This window comes from Zingiber officinale, chromosome 4A, assembly GCF_018446385.1.
Source record: "Zingiber officinale cultivar Zhangliang chromosome 4A, Zo_v1.1, whole genome shotgun sequence".
NCBI lineage: Eukaryota > Viridiplantae > Streptophyta > Magnoliopsida > Zingiberales > Zingiberaceae > Zingiber > Zingiber officinale.
In genome coordinates this window covers 82,757,685-82,774,932 of record NC_055992.1, presented here as the reverse complement: position 1 = coordinate 82,774,932, position 17,248 = coordinate 82,757,685, and the positions used below count along the sequence as shown (strand labels likewise).

Below are 17,248 nucleotides of genomic sequence, written 5' to 3'. Positions count from 1 at the left end.
CTTTTCTAATAATTTTTGCTACTTCCGTTACTCGAAAATTCCGGAAAAATATCTAATAATTCCAGAAAAATCATAGAATATTCCTAAAATAGTTTTGAGAATTTTCGGGCGTTACACCGGATACTACTTGGAGAAGAAGAAGAAGAAGGAGAGAAAGCTAGCATCTCTTGGAGCTTGATTGGTGTTTTGATCTTCTTCCTTGGTGAAGCTTCCTTATTGTTGGCCGAACCTAGCTAGGAGGAGAAGAAGGTGGTTGGTGGTTTCTCATCTCGGAAGATCATTGCCCACACAACGTCCGAGGTTAGAAGAGGAATACGGTAGAAGATCAAGAGGTCTTTCTAGAAGGTATAACTAGTAATTTTTTCTTTCCGCATCATGCTAGTTATTTATTGAAATAATACCAAATACAAGAGGCTTACGTTCTAGTATTTCGAATATGTTTTTCGAAGTTGTGTTCTTTTGTTTTTTTTCCCTTGTGATTTGATTGTTCTTTTTGGTTAACCTAAAGTTATTTTAGGAAATTATATATTAGATTTCTATAAAAGGTTTTGTCTAGTCGGTGGTGGTTGCTCCCATATCCAAGAAGGTCATGTGCCTCGCCACGTCAATACTGGGAACCAATTATGGAAATTAATATTTAATGGAATTAATAACTTAAGGTGACTTGGGTCGAATGTGTTAAGTTCCGTAGGAGATCCAAGTCAAAACTTAAAAGAACAAATAGATTAAGTTTTGGATCAAACGTGTTAAGTTCCGCAGGCGATCCAAAATTTAATTTAAAAGAACACATGGTAGCTAGGAAAAGGTTCAGACCTTTATACAAAATTTTTGTACAGTGGAACCTCTAGGTTTTCCGTGTAGCAACCAGTAGAAAGAAGAGAAATCAAAGCTAGAAGACCCTACACTACCATAAGCAAATGAATGTCTAGCCGGGTTAGAAAATTCGACCGACGGCGGGCCTCTAGGCAAGGGATAGTCGCGATGCTCAGTAGGGGATACGGAGGAACTAGGGATGAGATCTTTAATAATCCAATTGTTAGGATTATGAATTATCGTGCAGTCAGGATGAGGTAAAGGGATAAGAAAACCATCCCTTCTAGGAAAACTAAACCTATTTTCATTCCGACATATCATCTTCATCACTAAACATGTATCTATATCAATTTTGATGTTTCCATGTATATCTTCTAGGCCTGAGAGGTCTAGTTCAAGTTTCCTAGCAATGGTCGTAATGAATTCACCAAACATAATTGTTCCCAATTTTGCATTCCCCTCTCTTTGCATAGTCTGTAAAAAGTAGAACCCTCCATCAAATTCAACTTTGTGAATCATGTCCCATATAGAATAAAGCTCCACTTTCCTTATCACCCCATGACTCTCACTCCTACCAAATATAGTCTTGTTCATAACATGGTGAAGATATCAAAAGACGAGGTTCTGCATATGAAAGTTTTAGATCTAGATGGGTCATGGGGTTCATTTAGACCGATGATTAAACTCCAAAAAGAATTAGCATTATATCTATAATCAAACTTGCAAGGAACCCTTGTGGGTAATCCAAAATAGATATTAAATTCATAAAAAGTCCAAAGATAATTATGGTTCATTAATTTAAAACTAATCTATCTATCATGATCATCATCGGAAGTAAAATTAGACTCTAAAGAACTCAAAAATTCTAAGACTAGACGTGGATAGGTTGGTTTACTAGTATACATCATATCACTCCAGTCTAAATTACCAATCAGCAAATCCATATCATCTTTTATTTCCAAGTACTTCATAGTTGTACTATCAATATAACGTGTACAAACTAATTTATGGATAAACAAGTTATTACATCTAGATTTTTTATCTTCATTTTTAAGTACAACGCCGAATTCATTAGTTTTACCTTCGTTTAGAGTAGGGTGCTTTCCTTTTCCTTTCATTAATGCCTTCTCCTTCATGGGTGATTTTCCCTTCTTTTTTTTCTTATTTGGATCTTCCCCTCCACTAGATCCGCCCAACTTGCGAATTCTTTTCATAATATTAGAAATACTAAAATATACAAAATTAGAAAAATTTATTTAAAAGCTCTCTTGAAGAAAATTTATTAGAGAGAAGAGATCTAGATTTTGAGAGTTATTTAGAGAGAAGAGAAGAAAGGTTTATTTGAGATGGAGGAGAGAATTTGAGAGTTGAAGGAGTAGATCTCTTGTAAGAAAAAAGGTTGTGTAAATAGGAGAGGTGAGCAGGAGAAGGGAAAATGAAAGAGGAGACTTTTAGAGATGGGGGTGTGTGGTGCCGTGTCCTTGGGCATGGCTGTGGCTGGGATTTATATCCCAGCTGTGTGTTTTGGTATGCCTTGTGCTAAATAGCATGAGCTATACCAGTTTTGCATTGCCCGCATCGAATTTTTCCTTTATTCCCATGCTCATAGGCATGAGTAGAGCTAGTTTGGCTCTGGTTTTTCTTCCAAGCCCATGCCTCAGGACACGAGCTGGCTCAATATGGTTTGTGTCTCCCTGTTCCCATGCCAAAAGGCATGGCAAGGTTCTTTATTGCCTTCATGCCCATGCTAAAAGGCATGGGCAAAGCTAAAACTTTGCTATGGTCAAAATTTTACTATGGCCTTCATCATGTGTTTGTCCACAACCTAGAAAAAGTAAAGATGAAAGAATTAGGCTCCATAAAATATAAAATAAAGAAGAAAAATAAAAAAGAGAAACTCTTGAGATGCTTCCCAAGGAGTGCTTGTTTAGGGTCTAGAGCTTGACTTTTGGTATGGCTCAACTTGGAGCCTTGGCCTTGAAAGGGAGATGCTCCCCTCCACAGCTAGCTGTGTCAGCCCCCTCCATCAACTAAACTTCTACCGGGATAGTCCATTCATCGTGGTGAGCATCAAGGAGAGTGTCCTTCCTTACTAGACTCTGAAAGTCCAGCGGCCTTCCAAAAGAGTTGAATAAATTTTCTATAGGGTGTCCTCCCAACACCCCTCTTCCATTCTTCACTGGATTAACTATTTTATCCAGTGATCCTAGAGGATGGTTAAGAACTACATCATAGTTCCCAACCAACACTAAATCTTTCTTCCCTTGACAAACTGTTATGTCCGGGGGTTGAGTCGGGTGATACAAAACTCTTACCTGTTTTTCTTCTCCAAACTTGTGATCATCTTCAATTAACATCAAAGTACTAGGAGAAGAGTTTGAAACTTCTTTAGCAGAAGGATTTTGTAAGGATGAGGATAAGTTGAATATGAGCTCTTCTTTGCCAACTTTAGTGATAGCTTGTGTTTTTTCACATAAATATTAGCTCTAGCTGTGTCTAGGAAAGGTCTTCTAAGAATTATGGTAATCTTTAGATCCTCTTCCATGTCCAGGACTACAAAATCTGTAGGGATGACAAAGCTCCCTTTTTCTACCTTTACATCTTCAACTACGCCCGGTGGATATCTGCATGTAGAATCCGCTAATTGAAGTGCAATAGTAGTTAACTTCAAATCACTTAACCCCAGCTTCTTACAAATTGAGTAAGGCATGAGACTAACACTAGCTCCCAAATCACAAAATACTTTATCAATTCTTGTATCTTTGATTTTGCATAGTATTGAAAAACTACCTGGATCTTGGAGTTTGGGAGGTAATGCATTTAAAAATAATGCACTGACTTCCGCAAATAGAGCCACTATCTTAAACTCAACCTTCTTTCTTTTGTTCAAAATTATATCATTCATAAATTTGGAAAATTTGGGCATTTGACACAGAGCATCTAATAATGGTATATTAATACAAATTTCTTTGATCTTTTCTAATAGTTTCTCAAACTCTGCATCTCTCTATGCTTTAAGTAATCTTTGAGGGAATGAAACTGTTTGGATTTTGGTTTTAGGGGAGCACTCTCTAACTTTGATGATAATCTCTTCTTCCTTATTATCAATCTCAAGATGTGAGGAAGAAAAAGATGGTTCTATGCTAGTGTTAGCTCCATCTTCAACTGTAGCAGTCACTTGAGAACTTCCCAAGGTCTGTCCACTTCTTAACTCAATTACCTTGCAATGCTCCACGGAGTTTAGTTTAGGTTTACCAAGGAAATTTCCTTGTATTCTTGAAGAGAATAAACTAGCTATTTGAGCAATTTGATTTTCAAGCATTGTGATATGTTTATCCTGATTATCAATTCTTGCATTTATATGCTTTTCTAAGTTGTCGAACCGAATATTTATTTGCTTAATTTCATATTCCATTTTATTCTGATTAGCTAGTATCTCCTCAAGTATTCTTTCAAATCTTCTTAGTTGAGAACTTGACCACTGTCCAGATTGTTGTCCAAAATCTTGATTATTTTTATATGAGAAGTTAGGATGATTTTTCCACCACGGGTTGTAAGTATTCAAGTAGGGATTATTCTGCCTCTTTTGTAGTTACCAATAGCATCACATTGTTCTGTTGGTACCCCAAGATAGTTTTGATGTGATCAAACAAGTTAAGTTAGGTCTTGTTGTGTTTAACCCTGTGTCTAAGTGTTTAGGAACTTAGGAGTATAGGACGTCGAACAAAAGACGCAGCTAGCGAGAAGGATGGCACGGGAGAGAGTCGATGGGCTCGGTGGGTATGAGGGACAAGGTGCTGCGGAAGAGTACATCGGTGGATGAGAAGGGAGCGTGCAGTGTTTCCAAGGGACGAGAAGCTAGAGCGGAAGATTACTCGAGGAGTAAAAGACGTAGCTGTTCGAGGGACGAAAAGCTATGGAAGAGTACGCTGGCGGACGAGAAGGAAGCACGCGGCGATTCCGAGGGATGAGAAGCTGAAGCAAAATCTTGCTCAAGGAGAAGGCCGAAAGTTGGGTTCAGGTGAGCCCTATTCTGGATGGTCGAAATCACCCAAGCAAGTGGAGCCAGAGCAGAAGACCCAAACCGATGCGAGCGGAACCGAAGAAGGAGGTCGGGACCAAAAATTAGCAAAGGGCTGATTTTTTGCCCCGAGGCGCCCGGACCAGACCGGGGTGCCCGGAACCCGAATTTTAGCCAATTCAACGTTGTGTTTGAATGTTACCTTAGGGATAAAGTTTTATCTCATTCCAAGCACTTGGAACCCTTCCAGGCTTCCGAATAGGGCTATATAAGCAGCCCTGCTCCCAGAAGCTAAAAAGAACAAGAATTACAAAGTAACAACACTTGTGCTTGAATTTGTCTGAGTTTAGCATTCTGATTTTGTATGTTCATTGTTGTAAGAGAATTCTTTGCCCAGAGGAGATTTTTAGTGTATTTTTTCATCTGCCTTGGATTAACAACCTCTCTGGTTGTAACCAAGTAAATCTGTTGAGCCTCATTTTTTTAGTTTATTATTATTTCTATGTTTATGCAAGTGTTTTAATTAAGTTATAAATTCGAGAAAGGTCTTTTTGTTTTGTCTTTGTGCAAAGGCTATCCACCCCCCCCCCCCCCTCCTCTAGCCGGCTGCCAAGGGTTCTAATAAGTGGTATCAGAGCGAGGATGCTTCAGGAGGACTAACCGTCAAATGAAGCACACGAAATGGTCGGACCAAGCATCTATCCACCAAAGTTTGAGGGGGAGTTCGCGAGCTGGAAAAAGCGAATGGAGGTATTTTTTAAAAAACTGATTTTGAATTGCTTTTAATAATGAAGTTCGGTTTTGTAGCACCCGAAGGTAAGAAAGAATACTAGTGGATGAAGAAGGAGTAGGCCGACTTTGTGGCAAATGGAAAAGTAGAGTTCCATCTGCTGAGCGTCCTACCACCACAAGAAGTCAATCGGATCGGCGCCTACAACTCAGCAAAGGAGCTTTGGGACAAGTTCCTTGAGCTACACGAAGGGGCGTCCAAAGCCAAGCTCGCAAGATGGGATCTGCTAAGGAACTAGTTGAGTAACATAAACTTGGAAGCAGAAGAAATCATTGCACATCTTCACTCGAGAATGAAGGAACTAATCACCGGACTTACTAATCTCGGAGAAAAGGTAAGCAACCGAGATTCGCTAAGGTACATGCTTAATACATTTCCTAGAACTACCGAGTGGGCATCATTAGTAAATGATTACTATATATCTAAAGATTTAGAATCTGTCACCTTAGAAGAAATGTTTTCAACATTTGAAGTCCATGAAATGAGATGTGCAGATTCAAAGAAGGAGCCGAAGCACAATATTGCCCTCAAGGCGAAGATGGATGAACTAGATTCAAAATTCCCTCTCGACGACGATAACGAAATGGCAATGATGGTAAGGCAATTTAAAAAATCATTTAAATCTAGAAAAACTAACCATCTGCAGGGTAGAAAGAAAAAAAATAAATGCTACCACTGCAATGAAGAAGGGCGCATTAAAGACAACTACCCTAAGTTGAAGAACAAGGACTAGGGCAAGAACAAGAAGTCTATCCAATCTAACAAGTACAAAACACTAAAGGAAACGTGGGATGAAACGTCGTCTGAATTAGAAATTGAAGTCATCGTCGGACTTGCATTAGTGGCAAGTCATCAAGAAGATGAAAATGAAGCAAGCTCGTCCGAAATGAGCATCAAGAGTATCGATAATGGAGGAGTGGAATCGAAAGAAAGCAATAGTTCAGGGGGAGCTACGGACAATGGGATCGACAAGGTAAGTCAGGTACAATCTCTGCCTCCTGATAAATTATTCAAGTTTGTTAAATTATTGTCAAAGGATTGTTGTAAGCTAGAAAAAAGAAACAAAAGAGTTAAAATTAATTCTAGCCAAATCTTGTCCATTAGAAGAATTTGACAAAATAAAATTGGAAAATGATAATTTGCAAAAAGAAATAAATAACCTGAAAAATCATGCATGCTCATATAATACAAGTATTAGAAAAATTTAATGCTCTAAATTGGTACCTTAATTACCACAAGGGAAAAATTAGGAAAAATTTTAAGAAATATATTCCTAAAAGATTTTTAATCAACCCAGTTGGAAGGAACTTATATTGGGTTTCAAAATCATTCTTGGATTGAAACTTTAAAGTTAGGACTTTCAGATAATAGATTAAATGTTTGATTTCCTTAAGAGGCTTTGTCTAGAAAGTGGTTGTTGCTCTAATAACCAAGAAAACATAGTGCTTTGCTACAGCCTGGAAGTCAATTAATGAAATAAAATATTTAATTGACTAACTAATAAAATATTTAATTGTAATTAATGCTTTAAATATTTACTCAAACATTTTTTTTACTTAGAATTTTTTTTTAAAACTTAAAGTTTCTAAGATTATTTACGTTGCAAATTTTTTAAGTGATATCAAAATTATTTTTAAATTTTTTCAAAGTTTTCAAAAACTTGATACGTTTTCAAAATTATTGGAAAACCAGAGTTTTTTTAAAACTAAAAACTTTCTTAAAGTTACTGTAAGATTTTTTTTAGGTACCCCATTTTTTATGTGATCAAAGGGGGAGAAGTGAAGATTATATCTAGGGGGAGGTAGTTTAAACTTTTTCAATTTTTACACTTTATTATAAAATTTATTGCTTTTACTTTATGTTAGTTTATCCTAACTTAACTTGGGTTGCTCACATCAAAAAGAGGGAGATTATTAGTACCCCAAGGTAGTTTTGATGTGATCAAACAAGTTAAGTTAGGTTCTTTTATGTTTAATTCTGTGTCTAAGTATGTAGAAACTTAGGAGCATAGGACGTCGAGCAAAAGACGCATCTAGCAAGAAGTACGGCACGGGAGAGAGCCGACGGGCTCGGTGTGTCTGAGGGATGAGTTGTTGTGGAAGAGTACACTGGCAGATAAGAAGGGAGCGTGTGGTATTTCTAAGAGACGAGAAACCAGAGTGAAAGATTGCTCGAGGAGCAAAAGACGCAATTGTCCGAGGGACGAAAAGTTATGGAAGAGTACGCTAGCAGACGAGAAGGAAGCACGTGATGATTCTGAGGGATGAGAAGTCAGAGCGGAAGCTTGCTCGAGGAGAAGGCAAGAAGTTGGGTTCAAGTGACCCCTATTTCAGATGCCCGAAATCATCCAAGTGAGCATAGCCGGAGCGGAAGACCCGGACCGATGCGAGTGGAACCAAAGAAGGAGGTCGGGACCAAAAATCAGCAAAGGGCTTATTTTTGGCCCCGGGTGCCCAGACCTGGAGGGGTGCCCGGACCAGTTCGGGCCGCCCAGACTGGGGGCGCCATGGCTGGAGGTGCCCGGACTAGTCTAGGGGCGCCCGAAACCCGAATTTTAGCGAATTTGAAGTGACGTTTAAACATTGCATCAGGGATAAAATTTTATCCCATTTTAGGTGCTTGGAACCCTTTCAGACGCCCTGAGCAGGGCTATATAAGCAACCCTGCTCCCAGAAGCTAAAAAGAACAAGAATTACAAAGTAACAACACTTGTTCTTGAGTTTGTCTGAGTTTAGCTTTCTGATTCTGTGAGTTTATTGCTATAAGAGGCTTCTCCGCCTAGAGGAGATTTTTAGTGCGCTTTTTCATATGCCTTAGATTAACAACCTCCCTGGTTGTAACCAAGTAAATCTGTTAAGTCTCATCTTTTTAGTTTATTATTATTTCTATATTTATGCAAGTGTTTTAATTAAGTTACAAGTTTGAGAAAGATCTTTTTTTTTTTTGTCTGGCTATTCCCCCCCCCCCCCCCCCCTCTAGCTGGTCGCTAAGGGTCCTAACATGTTCCACTTGAGATATTTGCAAATTGATAGCTCCAAGAGGGAAAAAATCTTTCATGTGTTCAGAAGCTCCACATACTTCGTAGGATAAAGAAATTGCATTTACTAGGCGTGCATTCATATTCTCAAATTGTTTTGATAGCGAATAAAGCTTTGCAGTTATTAAATCAAAAGCATCCACATTATATTTTCTCAGTATTTTGATTGCTCCTGCACTTCATTCTAAATCCCATTGATGGTGATTCTGAGCTACACTCTCAATAATTTCTTTCACCTTATTAAGTTCTTTGTTCATTAATGCTCTATCAACAATAGAATCTAAGGAAACCTTTGTTTGATAATTGATACCATTGTAAAATGTGTGGATCACAAGCCACTTTTCTAGACCATGATGTGGGCAGTCTCTCAGCATTCCCTTAAATCTATCCCATTCTTCAGAAAAGATTCAATGTTTGTTTGCTTAACGCTTGCAATAAGGTTGCGGAGGTGTGCTATCTTACTTGGTGGAAAGAATTTCTCTAGGAAGATCTGCTCATTGAGTCCAAGAAGTGATACTATTTGGAGGCAAGGAATTTAGCCAAGTTTTTACTCGATCTCTCAAAGAAAACTCAAATAGTAATAATCTGATGGCCTCTGGGGGAACTCCATGAATATGCATCATGCTATATAATTCATTAAAGTTTTCAAGATGATAATTAGGATCCTCCATCAGACCACCGCCATATTGATGTTGTTGAACCATGGAAATAAAGGTCAACTTTAATTCAAAGTGATTGGCTTCAACTGTAGGTCTAGATATACTGAATCTTGGCCCTTTTCATATGGTGTGGCATATTCCTTCAAAGGTTTGTTCGCCATATTTCTTTGTTCTTGCTCTTATTGACTCTTTTGCAAATTTAACCTTTGATGATATGTCCAGTCAATCTTAGGATCAATAGGCAAAAGACTTGCAATATTTCTTCACATACACAAACAAGAGAAAGACTTGAATTTTATTGTTTCTTTTATATATATATATATAGGAGACAAATTACAGAATTGAAAATATAGAAATAGAAATGCAGTAATGAAAGATAAAAAATAAAGAATATGAGAGTTAAAGAATTAAATAATTTAAAGAATTATCTAGACAAATTTTAATGTAAACTAACTAGATTTAAAGCACTCGGTCTTTGGTAACGGGACCAAAAACTTGATGTGAACTAGCAAGTACACAGACGTCGTCAAGTATATAAGTCGATCTCATGAGAATTGAGGATTAAATGCTAATTAGTTTTACACTTTGAATTTAGCTAGACAGAATCGATAATCATTTGATTTGAGGTTTTGTCTAAGAAGTGAAAATAAAAGAAAGATAACTGAGGAAATCCTTAATTCAGAAGATGTTCTAGGTCGTTGGTTTCATTGTAATGGTGAATGTTGTGTTACGAATTCACTTATTCCTAGTTCTCCACTTATATGTTTATAGGACAGTCTAAATTACTATCGAAAATCACCCAACGATGGTGTATCAGAGTACTTCCCCTGCTAGTAACCAAGTATGCCATCAAGTGAAGAAGTAATTTAGAGAGCTGGGTTTTCAGTAGAGTACCTCCTTTCACAAGGCCTCCCCAGGTGTACGTCTCTAGATTACGTAGGTCACTTGCGTAGCATATGATTAGGGAAAGCCCATTAGGTCAAGTGATAGACTCATCCATACACAGAATTACTCTCCCTTAGGAGGTTACGTTCCATATAGAAGGATAATTACCTTAGATACCCAACGTTAAAGAAGCATCCTAAAGCCATGTCAAGCTATATTAGAATGTACACTCAAAAGATGACACAATTTATGCATCTATTTAATGAAAATTTAGGTTCATGCTCAGATATAGACACACAATAATATCTTGCTCAGAAATTAGATCTATGCATATAGAAATGCAATCTAGATAGATAAATTCATGTTTATAGAGAAAGTCTACTTGCAAGCATTTCATTAAACAGAATAAGTGTCATACAAGCTTCATCAAATAAGAAAATTAACAATTCAATAGAGTTTACAACATCCACACATTACAATTACTTTCTACATCCTAGAATAATATAAATATACTCCATAATTGGAAGAACTACAATCCAACCACTCAAACCCATAGGAACTTCAAGAACCCTAAAGAAGAGGAGAAGAAACTTATCCTTTGATGTCAAGTGAAGCCCTTGGATGTAGATCTTGGAGTGCCGATGAGGATGGAGTAGTAGAACACCCTCGAATCACCCAGATGACGTCTTCAAATATAAGGATTTGACCTAGAGGATCTCCTCCCATCGTGGATCTTCCTCCCCCTTCAAAGGAGATGAAGTGCTCTTTATATAGAAGTGAGACACGGGGTGGTCATGCCTCTTGGCATGGCCTAAACCTGCCTCTGGCGTCTGGCCGTGCCATTTGGCATGGCCATAGCCAAATTAGCTCTGGACAGATAGCTTGAACATGCCATCAAGCACGACCAAAGCTACCTCTGGCTTCTTGGTTGTGCTTATTGATACGGCCAGAGCAGAGGCTGCTCTATTTCATCTTCTGGGGCATGCTATTTGGCACAAGTATTTCTTCAAAACTACATTCTCTGACTTTGTGGAGACATGGTCGTGCCTCTGGGCATGGCTGTGTCTATTTCAGCTTTGGAAAACTATACGGGTTGGCTCTTGGCCATGCTCTAAGATACAACCGTCTCTTGTCTAGTGTTGATTCTTCTTCCTGACCATGTCATTTGACATGATCAGTGACTTTGCTGATTCCTTGGTCGTGCCATTTAGCATGACCACCTTCTAGAGCTTCTCCTAACTACGCCTCAAGGTATGGCCAAGTCCAATTTGGCACTGGAAGTCTTCTTTTATGTCTTTTGAATCCTTTGTAGCTCCAAAATGCTCCTAAAAATGGAAACAAGCATCGAGCATATCTCTAGACATAAAATAGTGATTATGCTAAAATTAACATTATTAAGGGTGCAAAAGCATAGATCATAGGCAATAAATACAACAAGATGTGTATTAAACAATATAAAATAACATATATAATCTATGCACATCAACACTATAACTTAATTCAACTTATAATTGTAGAAAAGACATACATGGGAGGAATGTCAAGAGCAACAATTTAAAGATACTTAGAATAACTATTATTGCAAACTATACAGAGACCTTCTTTATTCTATGAGAAAGAAGGGTACCAGACCGGCGTATGTATCAGCCGAGATTTAGAGTGAATGGATGGCTACTTAGACTGCAGAAAGGTATAAGCAAATGCTGAAAAGGCTAGAGAAAATAAAAATACAGAGTCAGGTGGCTCAAGCACTGGAACAGCTCAATATACATCAAGTTCCAAATCTATTATTGAGCATGTCATGGATCTGATGAGTTTAATTTAAAGTTAAATAAGCAAATTTTGTATTTATTATTAAATTTGTATAATTTTGCACCTAATTATTTATGTATGCTGGAACATGACCTAGCCCTCCAACCTACTTGTATGGAGGTCTTTCTTAAGACCCATAAGAAGAAAGATGTCACATTTGTCAATACTAGATCTAAGGCCATACACATAAGATTATTTATTTATTATATTTAATTGTGTCTATCTTGATTTACTTTTAATAATTGTGATCAAATTTAATAATATTCATATTATATTTTTTCAAACAAGATTAAATAACAAATAGAGTGGCTCAGGCATCTCAGCCACCAGCAGAGGGGGGAGTCACAGTCTCTATCCACCGAGACACTAAATGAGATTTATTATGATATTGTTGGTGGATGGATAAAAAACTCCACCCTCTACAGCCTTGGCTCCCAGGCCAAAGTCGCATTTAATCATTTGAGGACTCCTAGGGGTCATGATGGATCCTCTTCCTCTTCTTTTGAGATGTAGTCTTTAAGACAGGAAAATCAAGAACCGCGCACTCAAATTACCTCAATGGATAATAAGATGGACCAGTGAATGGATGTTGAGACGCAGAGGAGAGCTGATGAGGATAAAAAGTGACGTGAGCATCATGATGCTCTCATGGCTCATATATGATGGTTCATAGCTAATTTGCTCCTTGATTTTGATTCACAAGAGAATCATGATCCATCAGATCCTGTTGATTAATTTTTTCTGAGGTTTATTCAACTAAAACCTAATTTTTTATAATACATAAATCATGTAAAATATATTTATCATACAGAAATTAGCTAATTTATAAACATTGTATTACTATATGTTTCAGGAGTCTAAGCTTAATCACATTGTCGATCATCATTTACTTCTTTCTTTTATCCAGGTATTAAATTTGATTATATATATATGCAACATTTTTATTTATACATAAATATGATATAAATCTATCGTATTTGACTGCAGGAGATTTTCTATTTCTATTTTATAAATGGATGTACTATTCGGATAATGGATTATGGATTATGGATAGTGTAGTTTTTTCTATTAGATTGTTTGTATGGATATTCAATTATCGGATTATGTTTAGATATTGTTTGTTTCTACTATGGATTGTGAAATGTATTTGTATTGTAAAAATGTGTTTGATGTATTGATTGTTGATTGTGAAATATGAATGTATGGATGAATGTGAAATATGTTTGTATGGATTGTAAATGCCATCATTTGTGATGTTTTATTTGTATATAAAAATTGTAAATAGGATAGAACCTAATTAATTTTGGTATGCTGGGTTCTTTTTTTTTTTTTTGTAATATCGACGGAATAAGTATTCTCTTGATAAATATCGAAAGATTTTACCGACAGAGTAGGTGATTTCGTCAGTAAATATCGAAGGACTTTACCGGCAGAATAGGTGATTTCGTCAATAAGTCTTTTATAAATATTCTGATGGAATCTATTATTCCGTCAGTGATATTTGCTACGGAAATAATTTTTCATCGGTAATCACCGACGGAGTTTATTTTCCATCGGTAAAGAATTTTCTGACGAATTATCCTCCGATAAAATATTTTCTAACATAATTCCATCACTAAATCCTTATATTGATGGAATTACGATAGAAATTTCCGTCGATAAAACTTTTTATTTTTGTAGTGTCCCATATTCTCCTTTTTCTTCTGCATGGATCGTCGGATCAAGAGTAGTACTCCATAAAGAAAAATGATAATTCCATTGTATTCAAGTTATTCGTAAATTTTTTTAGTTTCTGTATTTATTTTCTATCATGATTTTTGATGTAACTAGATCTTTTATTTTTATTTTCTTATATTCAAGTTCCTGTATGTTTTTAAATTCAACACGGCTTAGTAAAATTTAAGTTCTAACACAAGAAAGATTTGACCACTCTTAGTTTCTTATTAAGAAGGAAATCTTTCTTTATTTTTAAATTAATTATAATAATTTTACATATTGTTATTATTATTATTCTACTACAAGGAAAGTTTGATTGAGTGTTTACCCCTCTATCCTCTCCACGATCTTACGAGTAATATTAGAGCTTATCAATACCTTTTAAATTGTTAAATATCCCGACACTTTTAACTTACTTAGACTTAGAGTCAAATAAAACTTAGACTTTTCTAAGTGTCAAATATTCAGTACCTATTTGAATTTATTCTTTAGCAACACTCGAACCTAATCTTTTACTAAATATATCTAATCAACCTTTACCTATTTAGTATTTTCTACCTATTAACTTGCAATAACTTACCAAATACCTACATACTCAATAAATTTTATCAACAAATACAATATTATTCTAATTTAAATCTTTTATCAAATATATTAAAATCATTTGATTGAAGTCAACTATTGGCATAATTGCACCTTGTTTTTTCTTCCTCGGGGTGATGCGATGATTAAAATATAGGATATTATCATATGAAATCTTGAGATTAAAACTTGACATGTCTAAATATAACTCCCTCTCATACCTTACCACTTATATTAATGATTAGTAGTCATCAATAATTTATCTCTTTAGTATTAATTTAGGAACAGAATTGACAGACACACTCGGCGAATGAATCACATTTTGTTATATAATTGCACCTGGTTTTATTTTAGGGTGTCACCATTTGATTAGAAAAGTATAAGTAATTTTATTTTATGTGTCATTTTAAATATTAAGGAGATTGACTTCTGATTCTAAACGGTATGATATGAATAGAGTAATATAATATGAATATTATTTTTTTAATTTACTAAATCTATTTCATATAACGCTAAATGTATTGCTTTTATCCGTGTAAAAATTCGGAGAAAAAGAAATTAAAAAATGCATATTAGATTGGCCGGCTTGTCACTGAAGATTATATTAATTTGAGAGCATCATGATAAAATACTTGAAATGCAATGATTTTTTATATAAGAAAAAAGAAATTTGAATAAAAAATTCTTTTTTTATTAAAAGAAAAGGTTATTTGAAAAAAAAATAATTCAAAAAATATCATTATATACATATTTCTTGATAAAAATTAAAGGATATCCTTTATTTTATTCACGATTTATATTTTGAATATATATATATATATATATATATAGCAAACTTATCAAAAAAAAATTATATTATAATAATTTTAATTAAATTAATTATTTGAATTAATTTAAATTCGACTTTTTAACGTGTTGTGTTTAAAATGTATTCAGTAGAAAAAATTATTTATTTTCAAATTAATAACACAAAATTTGAACATTTAATTATATATATACTAGATATCGTGGACACACGTACGTAAGCTAGACCCCTTATACTAGGTGGGATAATAAGGGAGGAGAGATTTGATCTAAGAAAAATGATGAGGGAAGAAAAAAATTGACTTATAGAAAATAATTTTAATTTTTAAGTATTGCCTCTAGTTTTATATTTTTTAGTGGAGAAGACTCCGTGTATAATATAATATATGAACACGTGCGGATAATACACTCTCCTTCGTAAAAAAAATAATTTAATTCTGATAGCAATAGATATTATACTTAATCTTAGCTAAAAGGCCGCCAAGATCGAGAATCCAACAATAAGCTGTAGTAATTAATTTAATATCATATTTGATCTTAGTCAAAAATCAAGAAAAGTATGTTTTCTAACATCGTCGTCCCAAGGTATTATTTATAGAAATTTCTCTACTCAAAGTGTTACTAATTCTAAGATGTGGGACTAAAGAGAACTCTAGATGATGCGGCGATAAAAGAGGCCACGCTCGACACAGGTCAACTGTTGAGGTGGAGGGCAAAGTCAAGGTGGTCAATGCCAAGGTGTCAAAAGGCTCGCCTACGGTGGCCAAGCGAAGGACGGCTACAACGGCTGGTCGGGGCAATCAGGGTCCGATCGGCAAGAGACTACAAAGGGCGGTCGGGTAATAAGTGTCCGGGCGGGCCAACCGTCTAGCTTGGATAATACGGCAAGACATCCAAACACTCAGTATGGAGCAACAAGACGCTAAAGAGACCAGAGAGTTTGTCTGAACAGGAGGGGCATACTACTATACGGTCACCGCAGGGAAAAGCATCTGAGGTCGACAGATCTGAGGAATCTCAGCCGAGTGGCTACCCCGCTCAGCCAAGCAGCAGGACCTGACCATCAAAGGAGAGGAGCAGTCTTGGCTGAGCAGCTACCCCGCTCGGCCAAATAGCGAGATCATTATCATATCTCTCAATATTCTTTCAGAGATAGTGTCACTAACACGAGACATGGTCGACAGACGGATCGTACGGTGGAAGCTTCTCCTGGCTCGACACTGACATTTCTTATTTTGCATAGCGGGACACAGTCTACAACCAGTCGCGCAGTAGCCACATCCCCGGCTTTCCACCTTCCCATTTTCGGACAGTATCATTTTGGAATCATCTGTGGGAACATAGCCAACATCCGAAATGAGAAGATGGAGGATGTTGGACGATTCACCACGATAACGGTGACAAAGGAGGAGCTCGACATGCTTATACAAGCCCAAGCGGCAAGGATAGTAGAGAAATAACAACAACAAGCGCTGGCTGAGCGCCAAGCACATGAGCCCGCGTCATCAGCGACCAGTCACCAAGCAGAATATGGAGATCGAGTGGAGTGTGCATCCACTCGGGGATAAAACAAGAAGCTAAGCGGCACATATGGGGAGGCACCCAATGTGTCGATCCCTTTCCATTGAGCGCTGCTTTGGACTCCATTAGAGGAATGGGGCTGAGCGGACAAGGACCGGGGATCTTCCTCGGACGACGCACCCATTCGGGACACACAAAAGGGGAAAGCACCAAGGGACGATGATTCGCTCGAGCGAATCAATCAACAATTCTCATAGGGGATTCTGGATGACCTTCTGCCCAAGCACTACACCCCGCTAACGATTGGGGAATACAACGGAACTACCGATCCAGACGACCACTTGGCCAAGTTCGACAATGTGGCCACACTTCATCAGTACACTGACGGGGTGAAGTGTCGGGTCTTCCTCACCACCCTCTTTGGATCAGCATAGCATTGGTTCAAGAGATTGCCAAATGGATCTATTCACAACTTCAAGGACTTCTGAGCGACGTTCCTTCACCACTTCGCCAGTAGTCGCCGCCACCAGAAGACAAGCGTCAATGTGTTCTCCTTGAAGCAAGGGCCCAGGAAAGCATTGAGAGCCTACATACAGTGCTTCAACCAG

The 17,248-nt window shown here is 36.8% G+C and overlaps 1 non-coding gene across 1 annotated transcript; it reads left to right on the top strand.

The window, feature by feature from the left end:
* The first annotated feature begins 9,006 nt into the window (after positions 1–9,006).
* Positions 9,007–9,113, top strand: LOC121974005. Its single transcript, XR_006109893.1, has one exon. It is a non-coding gene; the product is annotated as a small nucleolar RNA R71 (small nucleolar RNA).
* Positions 9,114–17,248: the final 8,135 nt, after the last annotated feature.